Here is a 23,422-nt window from a genome sequence, read left to right on the forward strand (position 1 = left end):
GCAGAAGCAAAGAGGAAGGTCTTGAGGTGCTTCCCGAACCGGAGATGGTTCCCCTCAAGTTCAAATGAGGCAGGAAGGCTGTTCCAGAGTGAGGGCCCTGCCACGGAGAGAGATCTACCCCCAGCTAGTTGCTCTGAGAAGCGGATGACCCTGACATGCAAGGTGTGCATCACACACACCTGCAAAACAGGCCATGGCCATCACTGTCATGTCACTCAAACCCTCCCAAACCACAACATGACATGGCAAGCAATACCCATACACCAACACAGTAACGATAAGGTACACATTGCCATGTCCAAAATCTACAGTGGCATCAGACAATGATGCCTGACCTGGAATCAGATGAAATGACAGACCAACAACCTCCCACCCAAAATAGGACATTTCCAAATGCATTACAAGAGTTGTAGACGTAACATAACAATGGATGCTTGTCTACATGCACATTGTGCATTGCAAAATCAACACTGCAGCTTCTGTGTGCTGTGTCCTACTCCTGCAACACACTGCTGAGCGCACAGCACAGTGAACAGCCATTGTGTGTGATGCACACCCCGAGCATCACATCTAAGTGACAGACCACATCAAAAAGCAAATTAGGCATGTACAGGATCCATAATCGGTCACAGAACATGTGCTGCAGGGACACAGTGGCCACCAGAAGGCAAACAGTGTACATGTGGATATGCAAGGGTGGGAGTACATGTAGTGCATCAGAGTGCAAGTGTGTGGTTCTGCAAGGACATGCACTCCACATATGCATGTGCACTCAAGTGACCATCAGTGTTCTCTACACATCACATGTGAACATTCTCCATGTGTACACCCCAGCATGTCAAACCACAACTATCCCCTCGCACCTGAAAGGTAAACACAACACATGAACAGGCATTGATCAGCAGAACACAACATGTACATAGGATACCACCATTACAATGTCAGAGTTCCCATCACACTGCAGGGCAAGGCAACTATCAACAACAACCCCCCCTCCCTCACAAATGACCATGACCCACTGAACAACTGCACCTGGGTCATGGAGCCTTCAAACCTCAATTCCACCTGGCTCCAGCATCACCTTTACCCTTCGTCACCATCTCCCACCTTGTGTGTAAAAATGTGCCTGCACCCTCATAATCCACACTCATTTCCAAAATCACAAAATCCAAGCCAGAAAAACAAACCGGAACACCCTCCAGTAGATGACTTGACGTAGCAGTACCTCATAAAGGCCAAGTACTACCACAATGATGCAACAACCAAGGTAGCACAGTAAAACAATGTCACAACAGGATGTGAACCATGTGTGGTAAATGACATAGGATGATGCACCATGAACGGATGTGTACTGTCACAGGTCCCGTGTACAGGCGCGGGAGTGTCACGAAACAACCACCCCCACCGTGTCCCGGGTGCCTGCAAGGTCAAACTCACACAGGCCCCTGAGACCTTGGTGGGGAAGGAGGTTCAGGGATATGCAGTCGGGACAGGTGTTGACACACTGGATGACTGGAATGAGTGGCAGGAGAGGGGAGGAGGAATGACACATGAAACTAGGGAATGCACGAAAAATGTACTACCTGCATGAACACATACACAATCCAATCAAACTTGGACATCATTGGCATGGCCTTATGTAGTCCAGGCTTAGGAGTGGTACCAACCAACCACCCCCTCTAGGGTTTTGGCGCCTGCAAGTTCGGGGCTTACACAGGCATCCGCAACCCCAGCGGGGAAAGAGGGTTAGGGAACGTTGCTTGGATAGGTACGGGAAGCAGGAACACCGGGTAGAGGGTACAGGGTTCAAAATTGCATAGGATTCCGGGTGATTAGGGGGAAAAAAACATACCAAATTGAACCACACATACATCCATGCATTAGTACACTCCCCAGCAAGCCTATGCAGAGCAGTTTGAAAGAAAAACAACAAGACACTTAGCTCTGGTTTTGAGTGCTGGCCTCCTACCTGCGCACTCTCAGGTCCGGTTACAGGAGCACTGCAATGCTGCAAAGAGAGCCACAGTCAACAACCTGTACGTGCCAATTACACAAAAACACAACACCAAACATGCCCCATAGCAAAAAACTACTCTCCAAACAGACAATCTGGTGTAGATGCTTCGTACCCATATATAACATTACCCCTGTGACGGGTCATACACAGTCAATGCAGTAAGTCAGCCGCCGGTGGGTGCGTGGCAAATGGAACACCAATGTGTCACAATTCACACAACATGCAATGTTCCCTGGGTAAGCAGACAGACCCATTTAGCAAGCCATGACTTCTGAGCAAGTTGCGTACCACCATGACCGAAACAAAGTTGGCAGTGCATTTATCATAAAGTACATGGAAATGATATGCACTGCACCCGAGTATGTCCCTTGCTGTATGTCCCTGTGAGCTGCCCCTTTCCATGTCTCGGAAGGCTACATGGTTGATACAAGTGCCTCAATGGACCTTGGTGTACCGGAGGTTATGTGCCACTGCCCCTGCACGTGTCACAGACAACCTTACAATCAACAGCCATCAGTCCACCAACACATGTGAGCTGCATTGTGTGCTTCAACACCAATATTCGTCTAAGCTCACCCTCAGTGCTGTGACTAAGCCTGCATGTGCAACTCGCCTGGTGCAAGCTTTGCTGTGTTGTGGCCCCCCTGTGCTGCTCACCTTGCCTGGAGTTCCTTGGAACACGTCAGCAGTTCTAGGATGTAGGTCTGCAATCCCTGTGCCTCTGCTTGTGCACACATTTGCATGTGGGCACCAACAAACGTGTCCAGAATTCCGTCATCCAATGGGCCATGTCTGCTGGCAAAGGTGCTCTGGAGGCTCATCCCCCTGCATAAAGGGCATGAAACACATGATTAATGCTTCAAAGTCATCTGTGTGTGTCTCATCAGGCATCTCATTACTTGACCATGTCAGAGAGTCACATCATAAATCACACCATCAGTCCATCTTTCACATCCAAAGTGTGGAACACTATCTACAGCATGAATTGCAACAAGCACGTGTACAGTAAAGATAAGAAACATTCTACACAATGCATAGCAATTAATGTACACATTAATCATGACACACCCCATCTAGCAAAAGCTGAACAGTGGACAATAACACCAAAATCATCCCCACTAGGGGTGTAAACACAAGTCACACAGCACCAGACATGCCACAGATATGACAGTCCAAAGCCCTTGTGTAAAAGTCTGTGACACCGAACCATCCTTGCGAGCCCATGGATAAGGGAGGCAGGAGTGGCATATGTGAGTCAAGGACCCCAAGCAGCAAACACATACACAAGACTAGCCTGAAGGGCCCAGCTGGAACAGACAGTGGATGCCTTCAAAAGCCACAAAGCACCGCACCGTCACATGAAAGCACAATAGACAAGCAATTTTAAACTAAATCAACTATTAACTAATTACACTAACAATGGAAAACCTACATTACCTAATTAAACTAACTATCAAACAGAAACTTAACTAACTAAACTAAAAGAAAAATCAAAAATGGCCACATACGACCCGGGGGGAGGGGAGGCACCCAGGAGGGGGGACGTACAGGGTGCTGCTCAACATCCACATGCGATGATGCTGAGCCAAAAAAAAAACCTCCATGGGCTCAACGCCTGCACAGCCCGACCTATGTGGGAGATAGATGGTCGTCCGATTCTGGCTCATCCTGGAAAGGAGGACGTGGCACAGTAGCCTGGCCACGCCTAGCCGCAGCTTGCCCCTCATCGGCAGCAGGTATGCCGGACGGGTGAGCCTGGTTCTGTGTGGCGATGTGACTTAGGTCTGCATGCAGAACCTCACGTGATACACGTGCTTCCTCTTGCAAGGTAGCACGTGTAACACGGAGTTCCTCCTGCAAGGCCTGGCTGGACAACCGCTGCACCTCCCGGCAAGCATGTAGCTCAGCCGAGATGGTACGCTCAAGCTGTGCAAACCTCTCCTCTGCCTGCTGCCTCTGGGACATCATAAGGACACCCAGAGTGGATCTGAGGGAAGCATACTCCTCCCTCAGGGCATCGATGTGCGCCTCTGCGTGAGCAGCAATTGCTTGACGCAGAGACAACATTTCAGCCTGGCGTGCCCTGTCTGAGGCCGCCATGCCCAGCCTGAGCGAGCGGGCTGTGGACCGTGCCGCCTGCTGCTGGAGAAGCACCTGCCTAGCAGGGGAGAGCACAGATCGGGCCACACGCTCCATGCTCTCAGCGATGTTCACCATTGCTGCCCCCTGCCGTTCGGAATTGGCAGTCATGTCTTGCTCCCACTCAGTATACTGCGGTTGCGCGCGCCGACCGCGTTGCCAGGCTTGACCGCTGCGGGACCCAAGGACCGGGGGTCCTCGCTGTGTTGGCACCGCCCGCGGCTGCACGACTACATGCCCTGGTCGACGTGATGTCCCAGGCACATCAGTGACAGGTGTGGAGGGTGACCCTGCGTCCCGATCCACCACGGGCGGAGGAACCAAGACTGTCTGATCCCTCAGTGCAGGGGTCGCAGACAGAGGAGTGTTCACATCAGAATCACTCACCCCTGACACATGGACTTGATGCTCATCCAACTGAACATGGACGTCAGAGTCGTCATCAAGGCTGGACTCATAGGCAGCCAGAGACAAGATGGACTGCAGCACTTGGGGGTTTTTGTGGCCTACCACCCCACGACCCCCACTAGTGCCGGGTTGATGTGGTGGTAACAACCCTGTGTCTGGCATGACAACACCATCCTCCGCCTCCATTGCGTCATCACCTGAAAAATAGAGAGAAAAAGGTCACTACACATGTCAGAAGCACACAACACACACACACACCGACAGCAAATGCATCCGGCAGACATGTGACACACAACATATAACCTGGCATGCATGCTGGGTCAACTTTGAATAGCTTCTGTGATCAGACCTGTTGAAAGGTGGCAGTTTCCATGGAAGTGGGTCTATGCAGTGCAGAAAATGTGTACGCCACTCACTACCTACATGTACAAGGACTCCATGGTGTGTGCCAGGAAATGTGAAGGCAGTGCAATGTCAAATTCAGACATCACGTGCATTGTGCATTCAATGTGTACCATATCTAGAAGCCAAGCACCCCTCCACCCCAGTACCAAAGCAGGGATGCCTAGCATGGTATCAAAAGGCTGACCATACACATGTGTATTGACAAGCAGTGTTGACTGGCATCAACAGCTTAATGTGATTCAAGTGACAACACTGCAAATGATGCTGGGACAGTAAGCAGGACACATGATGAAAACTCTGGATTCCGCCCATGTGTGACGAAGACACAACAACAGTTGGACAGAGTCATTGGCCATTGAACAGGCTGAGGCCTGTGAGCCACACAGATTGTCAGACCCTAAACATGTGTGCAACGCAGGACTGAGCCACAGTTGACATGGGAAGGCTGATGAGATGCCAGGCAATGTATGTAACCAAGGACTTGTATTACAGTAATCATCCAGTCAAGGACACATAGGGGCATGCGTGCAATGCACATGGAGCATGAATGGGCACTCATGTCCCTGCGGGACATCTGACCTATGCACAGTACAAGTGAGATACCCTGCATCGAGTACTAAGGCTGTACCACACGGCATATGTCTGGCAGATTCTACGCTGGAAGTTTGCATCTACACAGGACACATGAACAAGAAAGTACACATTGGCAAGATTGAAGCAGACCAGTGCAAAGGTGGAACTGGGGTGCAGAGTGGCGGAGGAGGGGCAAGGGAGCATGCCTACATGGAGTCCCTGCATGCAGGCAGAGGAGACATGCATGACGGAAGCATTGCATTACTTACACATCAGAACCATGTACACGTCACATGTAGCGGCAATCATGCACAACACATCCCACAAGTGAAACACACACGTCCTCAACAAACACGCATCAACACTCACTGGACTGCGCATCAAAGTCCAGCATCTCTCCCACTCCTTCAACCAATTCAGGTGGTATGAACTCCGCAACGAGAGCCTCATGCGGAGTGAGCTCTTCCTCCTCTGGTGCAGGCCCACCGCCAGTCACCAGAGTCAAGTTGTAATTAGAGGCACGCTTAGCCTTAGTGCTGCGTTTGATGTAATTCCAACGCTTTTTGCACTCTTGCGCCGTGCGCACCTCATGGCCGAATGAACTGATATGTTCCGCAACATGCTTCCAGTGGGTGTTACGTTGGGCAGCCATAGTCTGACCATTGGCACCCACTAGCATGTCACGGCTGTGGCCCTGCACGTAGTCCACGAGGAAGTCCAGTTCCTGCTTACAGAAAGGCTTCTTCCTCGACGTGCAGGAGGTCGTGGCTGTGTGTGGGGTCCCAGCCTGTGCTGCAGGTGCAACCTTCCTCCTCTTGGACTGTGGCGCAGACCCTGGCTGGCTAATGCCGCCCTGACCAGTATGGCCAGTGGGTTCGGTGGATTGAGCCAAGGGAGTGGCAGGTGGAGGGATGACCAAAGGCCTGACTTGTGTCAGTGGCAGCTGGGTGCCCACTAATGGACCCTGCGCAGCAACATCAGCTGTGGCAGGGTCATTGACCGCAACGGTCCTGGTTGGCAGACTCAGAACCGGGGTGCTGTTGGGTGCATCTGCCCCTGCACTTGCCAACACCCGGCTGTTCGAGGCAGCAGATGACATGACTGCCCCAGGGACACGTGCCTTGGTCTGAGCAGCCCGGCCTGCCCCTATGGTTTCCCCCCTGGCCTGTTGGAGATCTACCAAGGGCTCTTCAAGTGCCAACGCAGCCTGCGCTGGCAGACCCCGAGCCTGGGTGGCGGTGACCACAGCTGCACCTGCAGCTACCACTACCCTTGGGCCCGTGGCAGTCAATGGAATGGACTGCCGGGTCAAATGGGTGCCAGTGCCCGATGTAGGAGCTGCATCCCCTGGAACCACAGGGGGTGGTGGCATGACTGCACTGACACATGGCACAACATTGTGCTCAAGTGGCTCACCCCTGCCTCTTCCCCCTCTGTGGCCGCCCTGGACACCCTGGAGTCCCCCTACTCCCTGGTCACCACGGCCACATCCCCGACCACGCCCGCCACAAGGAGGACGCCCAGCTGAGGCGCCCCTCACCTTTGGTGGCCTCCCAACCATGGCACAGATGTAGTAGTGCTGGCACAGATGGAGTGGTGCCAATGGGAGGTGTACACTACAATTGACCTGGGCAATTGGGGTGAAGGGGGTGGGAAGCAAGATGTTAACAGCCCCCCTGCACCTGCAAGGCTGTATGTGACCCCGGTGATGTGGTGACGGGTAACGCAACGCTCAGGTACCCCAAAACTGCAGTAAAACCGTGCACGAAACCCTGCAGTCTACGTGCGTGGATTCAACCTCCCGCAGTACGCGGTGGCACCCAGTAACACGAATAACGCGTACGTGTGGGACATGACATCGAAAATGGGTGCGATACACAGGGGCACCCACAGTGGGAAAAAGAGCGTGTGCGATTCACCGTCTGACTAGCGCGATGCAGAAAAACACGCGTAGCCAATACCCCCGCCAAAAGAAGAGATACGTCCTTGATAGCTGTGAAGTTGTGATGGCGCGCGAAACAACAGGAAGCAGCAACACACGTCGGTCTCCACGAAAGGCACATACAGCGAACTGCTGGGCCCGCTCACCTTTAACCCGCGCTGAGGGAAAAGCACGCGCGCGTCACGTAACTTACGCGCATGGGCCCTTTCCTCGTATTACACGCGGACGTGCAGTTTTTCACGCGCGCTGAAATGCCCAGGCACGCCTGTGCGCGTCACGTCACAGGGGCGCTTGCGCTTTAGGGGTCTTCTGTCCAATGAAATTGCGTATGCGTGCAGACGCGCTTACGTGCTTAGGGCCTTTCCTCGAATTACACGCTGACGTGCCGAATTTTCACGTGCCAAATCACTCCGTATCAAGCTGGCCACGCGTAAGCACACGGAAGACCACGCTCCTGCCCAGAAGGCCGAACTACTGCCCCCCAGAGCCCCGAGCACGCTCCCACCTGCCATCTGCTGCTGCCTGACTACCTGCTGCCCACGTGCCCTGCCATTTGCTGCATGCACATCAGCCAGGGGTGCTGTTGCTTTGACCACCCCTGCTGGAACCGAAGACTCCCGACTGGGATTCCATCGCTCCACAGCCCAGCCCCAGGACCCAGTTGCTCACCCACTCCTGCCTCTGGGGTTGTCATGTCGGGCACTGCAACATCTGGCACCACTGACAACCCCTGGCCAGAGAGGCAGAGGGGCACCAGCTTCAGTGCCACCGAAGTTGTTGTCCTGTTGAAGCAAGTCCTGAGGCAGTATGATGCCCTATTCGGAAGTTCCCGCGCCGACAAGGAAGGACGGACTCGGATCTGGACTGACATTGTGACTGCCATCAACACGGAGGGGGTGGCAGTCTGCGACTTCCAACATGTCAAGAAGCGCTCGGAGGACTTCAGGTCCAGGACCCTGAACAAGGCCCGGCGCCTCTTGAAGGCAGCGGATGCCAAGGGGTGCCGGTGCCACTTGTCGGAAGATCAGATGAGGGTCCTGGAACGCATATCCCCAGCGCTCCACGTCCAGGTCCTTGAGAGGCAGACCCGTCTGGAGTCGAGCGGTAAGTGTACATGCATCCTGATTGTGAGCTGTGCGTGTGGTGATGTTTCAGTAGTGTGCAGGTTGCACATCTGTTTGTATGGGGCTGAGTATGGGTGGGGTGTACAGGGCCGTGGGGCTAACACATGTGAGGGCTGGAATGTGTGAGACATGGATGGTGCTTGTGTGTGTAGGCTTGCATGCCAAATGCAGTTGTGTGGGCACACATGTTTGGATGAATGTGTATGTAAGTAGACATGTCCGTGATGTCACGCATGTATGTTGTTTTCAGCTGCATCTATCAGCACTGTGTACATGTGCATTTGTGTGTATTTGACAAGGGTGCAACAGTGATGCAACATGGATGCATGTGACAGCCGGATGTGGAAGCCTGATTGGCAGATGTGACATGGATCCCCATCTGAACACTACGACACTTGGCAGAGGTGTACACATGCATGCAAGTGTGGTGGTGTGTGTACATGTGTGGTGCACTTCCTGTGTTGCATGTGATGTCAGGCTCAGCTTTGCCTGCTCATGCTGTTGTATGGGTATGGATGGTGCTGGCAGTTGCGATATGGCTGTGGTATGGCTCATGTGTGGGAGTTGAAATGACATGTGTGTTGGGGATTGTGATGGCATGTCTGAGGTTTGCCAATGCCACTCATGTACAACTGTCATGTGTGTATGTGTCCATTGTACAGTGCCCTGATGCCTGTGTTTTATTTCTCCCTGTCTGCAGCGTCAACTGATGAAGAGGGCGGAGAAGGTGCTGTGGAGCACAGCGGCGGGGATCCCACCGCCAGCCGGAGACGCAAGGCCCGGCTCCCCTCCCATGTTGTCATCTCGTCGGGGAGTGAGGAGTCCAGTGCCACGTCCCAGGCCGCAGCTGCCGGGGGGAGGTTCAAGAGGCGGAGGTTGGAGTTGGACTCCTCGGCAGCAGAAGGGGCAGCTTGGACCCCACAGGGCCCAACGGGGGAAGATGGCATGGAGTCATCCAGGTTGGTGGGGGGTTTGGTGGAGGAGGAGGCCGTGCAAGCAACAGAGACGGAGTCTGGAGGTGGGGATCCCACTGGTGCTAGTGGTGCAGTGCAGGACCAGGGACAGGAGGCAGCACAGGCCGCCGCGGAGGTGCCTGTGTGCAATCCTGTCCCTGATCCTGTCCCTGCATCATCTTGCACCAGCAGGGATGCCTACGTCCAGACCCGTTTTCAGGCAGGGGATGAGCAAACGACAACTGGCCTTCCTCTGCCTGCGGACGTGGCTATCCGGGTCCGGGTTGAGCCTTTCCTGACTGGTGTGGCGTTGCGTCAACGGGCCATGCGAGGTGACCTGCAGTCTTTTCATGAGGAGACTGCACGTCATCTCGAATGGCTCGTTGACCACGTCAGCCTGCTGGGACAGGTCACCCAGGCCGGATTCCTCCGTTTGATGGGGCTTGCTACCACCCCCTCCTCAACTGAACCCCCTACGCGCCAGTCGTCCTCCGTGCCATCTTCCCACCCATCAGTCACCTGGGTGCCCTGTGGAGGAGGCATCCCTGCCACAGTTGGGAGTCGGACGTCCAGCAGGGGTGGCCACATCAACGAATGCACCCCAGCCGGCGGAGGATGTGCAGGCAGCAGGAGGCAGTGCACGGGCAGAGGCACAGCAGCAGCAGCAATGTGGTGGGAGCCATGAAGGCTCGGGGCCTTCAACATCGGAGGGGCAGGCATCGGCCGGAGGGCAGGAGGACCCAGGACAGAGAGTCTTCCGTGTGGCAGCGGTTGGGCCATGCCATAGATGCGGAGCGGCAGCGGGCGGAAGAGGCACGGCTCACAATGGTCAGGGCGGAGAACTCCATGCGGAGGGCCCTGAGGCGGGCCGAGTGCCTCGAGGCAATCCGCAGGGGGTTGGAGGTGGACACGTCGACGGCCCTGCGGACCCCCGGGGACATTGAGCAGGAGTTCGATGATGCCCTGGCCCGGGACATCCAAAAGTGAGCCGTCAGACTAGCCCGCTGCCCTTGTACATAGTTATGTAGGTAGTGTTAGGTTTCCTTTTTTTTTAAATTTATTTTGGACCTTTTAGACATTGGCCACATTTTTGTATATAGTTTATTTTATTAGTTAGTGTAGTTGGATAGGTTTCATTTCTTTTGTTGGGATAATGGACCCTGGCTTGTTCGTCTGTACATAGTTCACTGTTGGATTTTATTTTTCTTTCACAATTTACCCATGGAGCAATGGCTTTCAATTATTATTTCCCATTGGATTTTCTTTTGTGGACAGTGACTTTGGACACCATTACTTTGGATTATGATTTTTGGTTTTGCTTTTTTTCACGGACATGCTTCTTTTCATTTTTGTACATTCCCATTTCTGTATCTTTATTTTTGATTCTATTTATGTTTCCTTTAATACATATTTTTTTATCGAACTTCAATGTGTAGTATCATCTCATTGGTTTCATGCATATCCTGATATGGGTTTTGAGATTCACTAACACCCATTGGGTGTATGTGAGGGAAATGTGTTTGTTTCGAAACTTGCAATTGGTGTTCTGTCATGTAATTGCCAATTATGAGTGGGTGGATGCAATACTCGGGTGGGTGTTTTGCATTTGGAGGCTGACCATAGGGACCAGGGATCTAGATTGTGATGACATGTTGGCTGGGGAACAAGAGTTGGGGTCTGCTGGCAGGTGCCCCACAGTGCTGGGGGGTGGGCGTGGTGGGGAACATGAGTTGGACATGGGTGGGGGCCTGCTGGCAGGTGCCCCACAGTGCTGGGGGGTGGGGGTGGTGGGAGACATGGGTGGGGGCCTGGTGGAGGGTGCCCCTGGTGGCTGGGGGTGCAGGGGGACATGCGTTGGTGGGCAGTAGTGCAAGTTGACATGTGGGTTGGCTGGGGGGCATGTCCATGGTGGATGGGGTGCCTGCAGGACATGTGCAGGGTAGGCCCCTGTGGTGTGAGCCACCTGCAGGGGCCGTGGAGGGTGTAGAGGGAACACCTGGGAGGACCCACATGTGCAATTCACGTGTGGTGCTCCCCGCGCACCCCTGTAATACACGTACCCTGATGGAATCGCGTGTGGAACTTCAAGCGCACCCCTGTGATACACGTACCCTGCTGAAATCGCGTGTGGAACTTCCCGCGCACCCCTGGAATACACGTACCCTGCTGACTTCGCGTGTGTGACTTCCCACGCACCCCTGGAATACACGTACCCTGCTGATATCGCGTGTGAAACTTCCCGCGCACCCCAAAATACACGTAGCCAGGACATTCGCGTGTGGAACTTCCCGCGCACCCCTGATATGCACGTACCCTGCTGATATCGCGTGTGAAACTTCCCGCGCACCCCGAAATACACGTAGCCAGGACATTCGCGTGTGGAACTTCCCGCGCACTCCTGATATACACGTACCCTGCTGAATTCACGTGTGAAAATTCCTGCGCACCCCTGATGTACACGTACCCTGATGGAATCGCGTGTGGAACTTCAAGCGCACCCCTTTAATACACGTACCCTGCTGAAATCGCATGTGGAACTTCCCGCGCACCCCTGGAATACACGTACCCTGCTGATATCGCGTGTGAAACTTCCCGCGCACCCCGAAATACACGTGGCCTGGACATTCGCGTGTGGAACTTCCCGCGCACCCCTGGAATACACGTACCCTGCTGATATCGCGTGTGAAACTTCCCGCGCACCCCGAAATACACGTGGCCTGGACATTCGCGTGTGGAACTTCCCGCGCACCCCTGGAATACACGTACCCTGCTGATATCGCGTGTGAAATTTCCCGCGCACCCCGAAATACACGTAGCCAGGACATTCGCGTGTGGAACTACCCGCGCACCCCTGAAATGCACGTACTCAGCTGAAATGACGTGAGGTAATTCCCGCGCACCCCAGTGATACACGTAGCCCACTTGCCGTGCTGGTACAGGGTTAGCGCAGCCCTTTGCGCTGGATTGGGGATTTTGATGGCTTTTCCCTGCGCGAGAGGCGTTCTTGGGGGCGTAACTGGCGCTGCTGCAGGGTCGCTGCGCCACTGTGCGCTACGGCTGGTTTTGGTGGCTGGTATCCATGAATACGCTGTGCGCTGAAATGGGTTTTGGCGCACGCGGCTGGCGCAGGGATTCGCACGCGCACACTGTGCGCCAGCCGCGTGTGCCGCTTGTGCGCTGAATTCTATGAATTACCCCCTAAATGCTATACTGGGACTGGATACCAAACCCGTGCTGCTCAGTGTAGTCTTGTTTACAAGACCAGATCGTTGGCCCTCAGTGACCCTTCCCATAGGCACTGTATATAGATGTGCCAGGCATTGCCATAACTTGCCAGGTACTCACACTATTTGCCTGTTCCTCCCATCAGATACCCAGGTGCTCCCACCATTTACCAGTATTATCTGGATTTGCTCTGTTACTCACATCATATGGTTGCTATGGCAGGTATTGTTCTATTCTGCCATTAAAAATCTAGGTAATTACAGAATTGCTTTTTTGGCATCAAAAGCCCATTAATACCCCCATTACCAGGTGAGGCGATAAAATGCATAGGTACTCACTTCATTGCCCAGCTCTCCCATTAGAAGGCCAGGAACTCCATTTTGTCTAGGTATTGCCAGGTATTTCCATCAAAAGGCCATGCACCATCCCATTTACAAGTATTACCAACAAACACCCACTTACACCATTGCCAGACATTTTCGACCAAAAGCATAGGCATTTACCCCATTGCCAACTCGCCCTGCTCCGTTTGAAATGTGATTTAATTATTGTTACACTACTTCCATATGGCAGATACTCTGGGAAATAAGCTGTGGGAGCACTTCAGGTGGATGACCTAGATGCATGCTCAGTGAAAGCCCAGTGCACTCCCTGCTCTTAGATCTCCCAACACACAGCAGACAGATGTTAGGAGAGATGGAGACGCTGCTACTTCGAGGCGACTGCATGTCAGGAGGCAGCAGCAGGCTTCAGGGTCAATGGCCCCTTGGCTAGAGGAGCAGTTGCTGTCAATGCAGTGATGTCTAAGGAACTGGTGTGCCTCTCCCTAGCCGGGTAGAGTAGATTATTGGTTAGCAATATATGAAGAAGAAAAAAACACATATATAATCCCGCACCCGGGGACTAAAGTAGGATCTTTAAGGAAACACAACTTTTGTGCCTTGTTGTTAAAAGAAGATAATCATGGGGAAATTAACAAAGATATCGCCACATATGGAGCCTAGAACTAGGGTTTCTAATATAATCTTTGTTCTCCAAAACACAAGCCCACAAACCAGGTGAGACATTGCTTAACAGAAAGGCCTCTGTGGCTCTCCTGATTTTGCCATATTTGCCTTGTTCTTGGGGCTTTAGGCAGTCTGTTACATTGTTACAGTTCTCTGGTGACTTTGCCAAAAAACGCTCTTCCACCATGTCGTAGTAATTTGATAGGCAACAGGCAATTTCCTGCTGACGATCTGAGGCTCCTGGTTGGTTTGCCTTGATGAGGGTCTTTAGATATTTGTGTCCCTTGCCCTTTAATTTTTGGTCAAGCAAATAACTTTGAAGAGAATTCTGTGTTCTATAGGGGTCTAGTAGAGGGACCTAATTCCCTAGGCGATATGATCCTGTATTTTGAGACCCAGATTAATTCTGATATATCAGTCTGGATGCTTGATTGCTGGCACATTTGGTACGTATTCAGTTCGATCCATATACTGTTGCAGTACTAACAATTAGACCAGACAAACGCTCTGGTCAGTTATCCTCTGAGACATCTCAAGATATGGTGTACACATTTTTAATAAGTGGATTTCGAAGTTGGCCTTTCTTTTAGCATCTTTTATTTCAGTGTGAAGCACAAGTGTGTATCACAAATGATGAACTTCAAAAGGAGGCAGAAAAACTCTCTAAGGGTTATATAAACCGGAGAGAGACCAAGAGGTAAAAACAAAGTCATTGATAAAAACATTGAGAAGTACGTAAAAAAAAAGAAAATAGACCTATATCACAATTTTTTAAAATGTAGTGAAAAGTCAATAATTAGTATTACAAAGCGGGAAGAAGAAATAAACATCCATGGAGAAACAACTCCTCTGAATGAGTGTGTCTAGTTTTCAATTCAGCAAATGAATCACTAACGAACAGAGGCTATTTATTCCAATAATATCCTACCCTAATGAAAAATATGTATTGAGTTTTTTGTGTCAATTTAAGCACTTAAGTTTCAGCTTTGTGTGGCAACAGCAGGAGGTAATGTTATGAACTCATGTCCAGAGTTTGTGTGTGTTACCCATCTTAATAAATACTCCAATAGAAGGCCACTTTCCTTGGACTTGATTAGGGCTGGATCTTCTTGTAGGCCCATAACTCATGTGATGCTAATATGTGATTGGACAAGTGCATTTCACACTTGAATACTTTAAATATTCATAGGCACTCGGCCTGATGCAGTTCCAGCTATATTTAAGTATTTAAACAGGTGTATTTCACACTTAATTGTTCGAAAAGGTGCAGACAAAAACAACCCTTTTCATCCACACTGGCCAGTGATGCCATGCTGTTTTACCCTTCCAGATGGTTTTGAAGGAGGGTCATCAGAGGAGGATTCGCAAATAGGAGGTATCCATTTTACCGGATGTAACAAATGCGTGTCATCGATTCATTTACAATTGGTTTAATGGGAGGGTTGGCCACAAGTCCATTAGAACGTTTTCTTTGAGAATTACAACCAATGGATCATGGTATACTCCTTGGGCGCCCATCCTACAGTGGTAGAGGATTTGGATCTGAAATCCCCTAATATCAAGGTTGAACGCTGTTTAAGAAATGAGTCAAGCCATCTCAAGGCCTGATCCTTGTTTTCCTTATTAGATATACAATTTGATATGATTTTGCAAAAAACTGCATTCATAATTGCAAGTGACACGGTCCTTGCAACTTTGTTGAAACAAAATAGCATTGCAGGTACTGTCTCGTATGTAGCAATAATATTCCCTTTCAAGACGGCTGCCCAGTTTTTGAGTCTGCCGTTCAAATTAAAAAAGCATGAAGAAAAACCTCTTCTCCATCTGCAGATGTGGTGAGGGTGGGTAGTAGACAGAATTAAACATGGGTCTCACCATGACCCTGTTAGTGGATGGGTGGGTACATAGCCAAAGGACATACATTGGGGTACACATAGCTAAAAGCTATGTGTACTCTTTCATTCGCCATCTCCAATACTCCTGTTCTGAATTGACCACCCTAAGTCAAAACCAAACATAAGTATATTTCAAGGACCGTGGGTCCTGTTCACATAAAAATTAAATGAAACCAGTGCTTCTGGTCAAAGAAGAAAAAGATTTTGCACCATAGCGAAATTGCATACAGATTCATTTGTACTGTGTTTGCAGGTTATGAAGTAGGAATTGCTGCTCTCTGTTGAATCCTTATGCGTAAGCTAATTTGTCACATTTGTAAAGTGGAGAAAACGTAATTAATTGTTCCCTGTGTCTCAAGAAGCATAAACGAGTTTGCTTCTTTTTAGTTTTGGCTTAATGTTGGTAAAGTCAACTTGACTAAAACATTAATACTGATTAGGATGGGCGTTCATATTCTTGTAAGGATAGACAACACTTTGATTAGCTGTTGCTTTCCTACACTGCATTAAGTCAACAACGTTGTTTCCTGACTCTTACGTGACAGGGTCAGGCAAACCTTTTAGGATAAAGACTCTTGTCACTGCATTCTTAACACTAACTCCGCCTCCATCTACAGCCCCATAGTTGAAAGCAAGACGTATTTATGGATCGTATGAGGCTTTGGATCTTAGAACCAAACAGCTTTCCCCTTCCCTTAGGAAGGCGAACATCGGCAATAGCATGGAAGCGCCCACAAGGCCCGGCGATAAATATGTGGCGGGTAGATGTCCGGAGATGGGGCATGGCGGAACTAACGATTTTGCAGAAGGCAGAAACTGAGGTGGAAGAGTGTCAATACATTGGACTCAATTGCCGAATAACTTGTCAAAGGCTAATGATCTACGGCCGCCGTGACTAGGTCTGGTAAGGACGAATGGGGAAGACATGAACCAAGGGAATGTCGGTGGAGTCGCCCGATTCGCAGGGATACTCTAGACGATGGAGGATTGCTTGCTGTGACCTATGGAAGGAATGGATGCCTGGGGGGCATAATCTGGACACTGGAATGGGGGGGCAGAGGGGGCCCGGTGGGGTTGTGATCTTGATGAGGCTATAAAAATGTTAATAAAAGTGTTGGGGGGTACGGAGGGGCCAGGGGAGTTGGGGGGAGGAGGGTGGATGGGAGGGTGGGGTTTGTTATCGGTTTCTGGTTTGTTATTACAAAATGCCAATAAAGAGTGTTTTTACAAAGGAAGGCGAACATCATCCGGGTATAGGATGCAATGAACTTTTGCAGAAACTCTGGCGATCTCAATACAGTCTACTTCATAGCCAAATTCCTCCACTGGGCATGGTTGAGGAGGACCAGATCGATAAATCAATTAGCTTGCCCTCAAATATTGAATCTGATCCGTTTTATTTACTGTTGTAACAATGTGGTTGATACCACCTATAATATTGACTTTATTGCCTTGGTGTCCTAACATTTTATGACATGCTCTATTTTTATTTGTAGCATTTTTGGCCATAGTGGTTATGTTTTATAACGCATATGAATTCTATGTAACAGTGTCCTTTTGGTATGCTTTGATGGTATAAAACCGAATAAAGCTAATGTTGAGACTAAAAGGGGAAAGAAGGCAGAGGCGGGGGCAGGGGGGTGACAAAGCAGACATACTGGTACACAACTTTGGGAGTGGGAACACAGTGAAAAGGTACAGTGGAAGCAACATAATATGTATGACTTTTCATTAATTGGAAAGTAAAGAGTATGAAGAGGAAAAAATATGGAGAGGCATGACCTTAAAGGTGATGTCCCATTCGGGTGGATATAAATGCAAAATGTGCATAGAGGTTTTACTAAAGTCTCATTGCAGGCGTGTACACGCCTTAAGGTGTTCTAAAAGGTTCAATTGTGTTGTGGGGATTGTCCAAACTAGCTGGAGAAGTTGAAACTCTCTTCTGCAAAGAACTCGCACCAGGCTGATAATAAATAGCCCACTGATTGTGGAGACTGTGTCAATAGCTGGGTGTGCATTGAAAAATAGTAGGGAGATACCATACGAAAATATGACGAAGAGGCTCACCAAACCAACCCCAAGCCAAACAAATGGCCTCCAGTGTGCAAGATGGAGGGTACTGGTTGATTATTTTTATTATGATGGCAAAATATTTCAAGGAGTTCGCAGCAAAATCTCATTAAAGACTCATTACTTCTGGTTGCCATTAAAACTTGGATAGCAATTTCTTATCCAGATACATGTATACAGAGTTTGCACATTTAAAATTACTTGTGAGTGGGAAGGTTCGGGTCATAGTGTGCTCTTGCGTAGGTTTACTCTCTTCTTGTCTAAATAAAGACCTCTTCATGTATACCATGCGTATGATGGCGGAAGTCTTTAGAAGAGGCTATTTCCTTTCATGACACAGCGCGACTCCAATGCATGCTGTGACTTAGGTAAAGCCTCATGTATGTCCTACAATGTAGATGTCCATGAAGACTCATTCATAGTTCTTGCCCTCGTGATGACAAACTGTGATTGGCTAATCAAGTCGGTGCAAATGCTGCTTGCATATTACTGTACACAGACCAAAGTTCTTCTCTACACTCTCAAAGGACAAGGTTATCGTGACCCAGCTGGGAACAGTTGACACGCCATCTAAAAGAGTCCAAAATAAAGCATTGCACAAGCAGTAACATTGCTTGGCAGCTCTGCCTAGCACACAATGGACATAAGTAACTCAGGTTTGCAGGTTGAAATAATGGCAACGTTTTTTTAACCATAAATCCTGTTATCGTTGTTAAAGAAATGATGACCAATTTTGATTAGGAAATATGTTGTTTGTAAATATGTATATAAAAAATGTAAAAAACACGTTTTAAATGAATGTTTAAGGTTAATGTCACAAAAATTACATTCTACAAAAAGAGGGAATAGTTAAGGTAAAGGTAAAAACACTGCATACCACTACAAATTCCAACATAAAACATTCCAACATAAAACTGAGAAGTATAAACCGTCACTCCATAACACAACAATTTCAGCGCTTACAGTCACTTCAACTTTTGTCACAAATAGCCTTAAGAACACACTGGTTCACGGATTGTTCTAACACATTCTTGAAAGGACTCTAAAGGGCAGCCCCTGACTCTCATCTCGAAGAAGCAGTGTCCTCTCTAGCCCCGACATCCCTACTCACCAGGTTAGTATCTAGACCGTGATAACCCCAACTATCTAAGTTCTACCTCACTGGCAGAGAGGGCTTAAAGACAATCGTCTTTTCTAATCTCCCTCTGGGACTTCCTATGCTGGAGTTACACTATCTTTAAGGTTAGTTCTAAGGAGTTGTAGGGTTGTGCCTTCCAGACACTCAAGCCCCACTCTGTCTCCTTACTTCCATGCCCTGAGAGTCTTCTCCCTATCTCTCACTGTTGTTCTATCCTCCTATTGCTACTCTCCTGTTACTTCCTCTTTCTATCCCTCCAAGATCTCTCTCTCTTTCTCTCTCTCTCTATTTCTACCCTACACTTACACCCTCCAATGCTACTTTTTCCACTCCACTATTTCCCTCCTATCTCCACTCTAATAGTACCCTCCTCTCTCCCACTACTCCCCCTTTTTTAATCTGCTACTACTATTCCCACTCCACTACTATTCGTCCCTGTCCACTCCACTACTATTCTCCCTTCTCCACTGCACTATTACTCCACTCCACTATACTCCATCCCACCTTCTACTCTCCACCTTCAATGCCATCTCTACACTCCCTCTAATAATCCCAATCACCCAACCTTACACACCCACACACACACACACACACACAGTGCCATTTGTTCTCAACGGCCAATACCTCACATCCTCTCCAAAATGCCTCCTCACTCCAGTCCACCATCCTTCTTCCTTCTGGTCTCTTGGTTTGCCACATCCTCTTCCTCTGACCTCTCCCAAACAACTCATATATTGTGCTCCTGCTTATCCTCCCCTTCCTTTGCCCATTGGACCTCTTCCCCTAGCCAATAGCGCACTGACTTCCAAACCAGGAGGTGTTCGAATTTACAAAATACATAAAATGTGGGCTTTGCTCTGACCCTTTAGGTCATGCTGCTCTTCTGAGCCAAGAAAATGGCAGCTCGCGCTGGGATGTGTTCCAGCTCATGTCAGGGGGCAACCTCACAGCTAAGTCCATGGTAAGTATAGGGCGGGGGGCTTGAGGTTTTCAGAAAGCCACACCACTGCACATCTGAAGCAGTTTCTATTGTGGAGTTCCGTTGTGGTTGCTAGAGCGCAGCGTGCACTGGATATCCTCAGTTTCGTGCAGATTTCCTTGTGGCCATATGGAGTATCTGCAGCTCTGCTTGACAGAACTCTTTCTTCCCATTTGTTGGCGCAAGCAATGACTAGAGTAGTCTGCTTGGAGGCTCGAATGGGCTTTATTTTTGCGGGCAGTCCATCCAGGCTTTTGCTGTCTGTGGATGCCTGGAATAACAAGAAAGAAACTGGCAGGCATTTGGCTGAAAAGGTATGGTGTGATTTGCTGTGGCACAATTCATGTACATGCAACTACGCTGATGATTTTGAATTGGTTCTTGATATCACTGGCGATCACAATGCCGATCAACGCATAGTGGATATGGTGTACCAATTGATAAAGCAGTAGATGTCTACAAATTGGCTCTGCCTGAATGCCTCAAAGACTGAATTTATGCTATTTGTCCCCCGTCAGGCACAATCTAAGCTGGGCCAGGAGCACTCGGGCTTCAGGATAGACGGCAGCTATATTAAGGTTGTGCAGAAAGTAAAAACTCTGGGTACATTTATGGAAAACAGCCTAGATTGTTAAGCCCATGTCACAGCCATCTCTAAGAGCACTAACTATCATCTCAAAGTGCTCAGGCAGGTGGCTCCTCTTGTTTCAGTCGAAAATCGTACCAAACTTGTGAGAACCGTTATTCTGCCACGTGTGGATTACTGTAATGCGCACCTAAGTGGGGCAAGCAAAGCTGATATTCACAAACTACAGAAAATACAGAATAAAGCCATCCACATCATCTTTCAGATGAACCATTCAGAGCCTACTACTGCTGCTAGAAAAAATCTACACTGGCTTCCTGGGGAAGCTAGAATCCAGTTCAAACTACTTACTATCTGCCATAAACGCATCTTTGGGAATGCACCAGTTTATCTGAAGGACGTTGTTAGTATCTATCAGCCCAAAAGAAATCTCGGGTCAGCCGAAGATTTCTTACTAGTCCAACACCGAGTGAAACGTTCTCGTGGGCTCGGTAGGGCCTTTTACACCCAAGGAGCGAAGGCATGGAACGCCCTGCCTGTACCTCTGCGTAAGACCAAGGACCTTCTTACATTTCGGAAACAATTGAAAACGTATCTTTTCAATTAGTACGAACTCCTGCAGGTAGTATCGGTCACTGTATCTGTCTCTCGGCGCCTGGATGCCAACAGGCTTTGGCACGGTACAAGTAAAATGAAAATATCAATAACACAGGGACATGAATTGCGGCCCTCTCAACTGCCACCTTCCCCCTTTGGGGTAGGACTGGTTCTGGCTTCCACCCTGCTGGGCCTGCCACCCTACTCTGTGAGGGATTCCCATCCCACTTAGACAAGGTCAGATTACTGACCTTGTCACTTTATGGTATTGATGTAATCTGCCTAATACTTATAGTGAACGTTAAGGTGATTGGTAGTGGTATGGAGTGACTGTTTATACTTCTGATGTAAAATGTATCTACATATAAAATGCTTAGGTATGTTGCCGTAATCAGCTGATACAATTCATCAGTGTTAGTATCCAAATGTCAAAGTGTACCTCTGTGTGCCCTTCCACTTCAACAACAAGTATTATTTTAACAAACAGAATGAGCACAGTTCTATGCGGTCACCATCACCTTCCACTATCGCAAACATTCAGAATAATTTCAAGTTACTTTCCACACCCACTTCTCTTCACACAGGACACAGCAGTTCCAGTGTCAATGAGCAGTTAAATTACTGGCTCAAAGTTGCAGTCTCTAAAGAGCGAAATGCTGTAGGACAAATGCCTCCTCACAAGTTTAAACTGAAAGTAGGTGCTGTAATTTTGCTACTATGCAATCTTATGCCATCATGGGGGCTCTGCAATGGAATGTGAGAAACCTGAGGGTATTCTCCCAAGTAGATCCTGTGAATCACTTATTCAGGTGGCCAAGAAAGAACTGGACCTCTCTTATCCCAACCCTAGGGGTAGAGAAGCAGGGAAAGATCACCTCGGTAAGGGAACCTGGGTTTGTGCTCAGGTAAATACCCCAGGTGAGACGCAGGACTAGACCAGGGACGAAGGCGAGGAGGACAAAGCTTTTGTAGGTTGTACCACGTCTCTCTCCCTTCCTCCCTATAAATCTCTCTTGCCCAAATCCCACAACAAGTCTGTATATAACAAATGCCCTAGGATCCCAAACCCCAGTAAAGCCAGAAACGATCTCTCCCGGAATCCCTGTTTTCCTGTGTCCTACCCGAATACTCCTGATCATTCTTTTTGGCATCCCGCTGGTTATTATTTTCCAAATGCCCAATCAGAATTGCCAAAACACTACTTTACCCCAATCCCCCCTATTCAGGTCCCAAACCCCACAACGTTCACTTTTCCGAGTTAGCCAACCACCCCCTTTCTTATGGCACTTTTCCCACATCATACCACGTAAGATACTTATAAGAACGACCACCCCCCCTTTCCGACATGGACACTTTCTCATGACACAACAAACAACTGACTAATAATAAAGCTGTTTACCTGACATGTCCCAGCCCCAGGGTCAGGCAAGGTCAGGCAATTGACCAGAATCACACACACCTGACAGCCCTTTCCCTTCCACACAGGGATAAAAGGTGGAGCTCAAGAGTACAATATGAGCAAGTCAGACCACACAACGAGAGAGCTAATTAAGCTCAGCAGTTCAAGAGGAGGAGAAAGGTCACAAGAAGTAAAGGGGCGACAAGGAGAGAAGCGCCTTGCCCTTTCTGACCCAGACCCGCAAAGCCTCTTTGGAAAGAAATATAAGTCTGCGAACAATAGCCAGCGTGTGTTGCTGCAGATGTACACAGAGAATGCCTACGCTGATATGCATGGCAAAGAGAGACGCTTGCTACTGTGGTACCATCCTTGACTCCAGATACACGAAAAGCCAAGTGGTTCATCACAGCTGGTGAGCCGAGGGGAGAACCGATAAGAAACCGAACTGTGTTGAACGAAAGTCGCAAAGTGGCAGAATAGGAAAGTTCAATGAACTGTTAACATTAAAGGAACCAGCTGATGAGTGGTCCGGCACCACATGGGTGCTCACTCGAGAGTCTCTGGTTGACCCTGTGTTTTGTTGAAACTATCAGTACTAGAAGGCCCTATGAGAGCCGCAAGGAAAAGGTCAAAGTGGTCATACAGAAGTCTAGCAAAACCCCCTGTACAGTTGAAAGTCTTTGACCTGCACGAAAGCTAAGGGAGATGAATCCTGCATGGTGCGAAAAGACAAAGAACTGTGTGATTGACAGGAGTTGGCAAGAGTAAACCCGACAGAGGGATGCTGATGGAGTAGGCCAAAGCGTGAAGTCCCATAGAACAGTGTGTTAACAAGAGTGACCCCGACAGAGGAATGTCCACAGTGAACTGTTTAAAAAAACATTAAGATTTGTGAATGCCAGAAGTGAAATTAAGTTGACAAAAGCCGCAGTGAACCCAACAGAAGGAGGCAAACATTTGAGAAG

The 23,422-nt window shown here is 49.2% G+C and overlaps 1 protein-coding gene across 2 annotated transcripts in view; it reads left to right on the forward strand.

Moving 5' to 3' along the window:
• Positions 1-23,422, forward strand: part of ESR1 (estrogen receptor 1) — a 2,052,928-nt gene that overhangs the window by 1,423,881 nt on the left and 605,625 nt on the right. The gene's annotated exons all lie outside the window — the stretch shown is intronic.

This window comes from Ambystoma mexicanum, chromosome 4p, assembly GCF_040938575.1.
Source record: "Ambystoma mexicanum isolate Mex_15411 chromosome 4p, UKY_AmexF1_1, whole genome shotgun sequence".
Lineage (NCBI taxonomy): Eukaryota > Metazoa > Chordata > Amphibia > Caudata > Ambystomatidae > Ambystoma > Ambystoma mexicanum.